Below are 2,429 nucleotides of genomic sequence, written 5' to 3'. Positions count from 1 at the left end.
CCTGAACAGGGGGCTCCAATTTTTCATTTTGCCCTACAATTTAAGTCTCCAGTCCTATGTACAAATCACACAGGAAGTATATTTAAATGCAAATTCACAGGTGCCTTCCTGCACTCCTAACTCAGGCAATCTGAGGGGTCTAAGACTGCACAATTAAGGAGCATCCCCATTTGACTCTTTCTGGGTTTCTAGGATGGCCTCTCAAGAAATAAGGCTTCACGACCCAAGATAGGCTAAGCTGTAGTTCCTCAGGCTGCCACAAGGTGACAGTATAGACCCGCATTTGGCAACAGCCAACCTTGAAGTTAGAGCCTGAACTCAGGTGAGACACCTTCAAGATCCCTGCAGGCCAGCTGCCTGCCCACATAGATGCAATTAAACCTTCCTCCAACAAAGGCTTCCTGGTTGCACTATATTACAGTTAGTGTGGTTCTTGTGGGCAGAACTACAGCAGAGGTGCTGCTCACACACTAGAAGTCCCCTTCCTCCTATGGGCAAAGGACATGAAATGGGCAGAATGGCTATAGCATCTCAGGAGCCCTCTGGAGAATGTTACAGGAAAGGACTTAAGCAAGGTGGCAACCCTGGGGCCCAGGGCTGGCAGAGAGCTGATCCAGCAACATCCCGTGAAAATTCCCCCCTGTCTGGTAGTGTTTCTGTTGTGCAAGCACTTCACACCCACAATCTCTTGGGGACATCACCATTATTCAAGGCTCAAAGCATTGCCATTAGGCAGAGAATAAAAACTGTAGCACAAAAAAGACAGGGACAGCTGGGCACAGTGGTGGACGTCTATAATCCCAGCGGCTCGGGAGGCTGAGGCAGGAGGATCGTGAGTTTAAAGCCAGCCTCAACAAAGATGAGGTGCTAAGCAACTCAGTGAGACCCTGTCTCTAAATACAATGCAAAATAGGGCTGGGGAGGTGGCTCGATGGTTAAGTACCCCTGTGTTCAATACCCACCACCCCCCAAAAAAGGACAGGGACACAGCCCGTGGGAATGCAGCAGTGCATGGTGGAACCATCCAAACCCATCCATCTCACCTCAGCCCTGACTATACCCATCAGAACACCTGAAACCTTATAAAAGAAAAACACCCTGCCTGGCTGCCCCGCACACCCATCAGTCCAGAATCTCTGAAGATGAGATCCTGACATTGGCATTTAAGTGTCCCTGTCCATTCAAACATGCGCCAAGGCAGAGAATGACTGTGCTTCTCAGCGTAGTGCCCAAAAACCATTCCAGTCTCTCCAGGCGTCATGTCCTGCTTCTGCCCACAGGGGGGAAGCATAACCCAGGCTGAGCAGCAGCCTGCTGTGGATTTGGGGGGGCCTCCGGGGGCCGGGGCAGCAGTTGGGGAACTTCTGAGGACCTTTCCCTCATCTGTAAAGTGAAACTACTATCAATGCCTTCTTCATGAGTTCGCGAGGATGAACGGAATTCACGTACTTTCGGGGCAGCTGGACTCATGCTGGCCCTGGCCTGTTCTGTTCTCTAGGATTTCTCGCACTCCAAGTAAGCTCATGTCACACCTGGCAAGGACCCCTGTGTCCTCAGCCTCTCCAGGCTTTCTAGACAGAAGGGGGGGGAGGTGCACAGGGCAAAGCCACTGGAGGGGCCTCCCAGTGGCCAGAGGGTCTGACAAGGGCAGGGAGTACCCAGAAAAGTCATGCCAGCACCAGGAGCTGAGAAGGGGGACAGTGGGCCTTCGTGGCCCACTGCGACGCAGGGGGAGGGAACCCCTAGGCTCCACTAGGTCTTAGGGGGACCAGAACAAAGTGATAGAGCTTGGACACAGAGCTTAAGAAATAACCCCTGCTCCTGTACTGTCGCCCCGTTTCCACAGCCCCTCAGCCTGACTTACACACATACAGTCCTTTGAACCCAGTGGACATTTGCCAGTCAGGGGGACAGTTATTGGGGCCCCTCAGAGAGCTGCTCCTGAATTGTCAGGAGTCAGACCTTTGCAGATAGGCTGGTCAACAACAGCCCAACTCTTTCCTTGAGGCAGAGTTGAAATGCCTCCCCTTGGGGGCAAGAGGGCATTCTCCTTCATTTTAGGGCCAGAGAGCCCCAATGTCAGTGTTTCCAGTTCCCTGTCTTCCACTGTGGCAGAGAGGAACACACAGACTTATGCTCTCTTCCTCTCCTCTCCCACCACTTGCCCTGCCCCTATAAAGGGCCAGCCAGGGTCCCCATGGGGGCAGGAAGTCTCCCCTAAGAGTACAGATAGGAGACAGCAGATTCCTGGGGCTGCACTGAGGTGTTCGATCTGGACACAGGAGGCTGCCCTTCCCGCTGCCTGCTAATTCCCACTGGGGGTTTGGAGGTGGGGGGCTAGAGCAGTACCTTTCCCATTCTCCTGAAGCTCAACAAGCCTCAGGAACTCTTTCCCAGGGAGGACCCAAAGATTCAGGCAAGACACACTC

This window comes from Marmota marmota, unplaced genomic scaffold (assembly GCF_001458135.2).
Source record: "Marmota marmota marmota unplaced genomic scaffold, marMar, whole genome shotgun sequence".
Taxonomy (NCBI): Eukaryota; Metazoa; Chordata; class Mammalia; order Rodentia; family Sciuridae; genus Marmota; species Marmota marmota.
The sequence above is the reverse complement of the archived record's forward strand: the minus strand, read 5'-3'. Positions refer to the sequence as shown.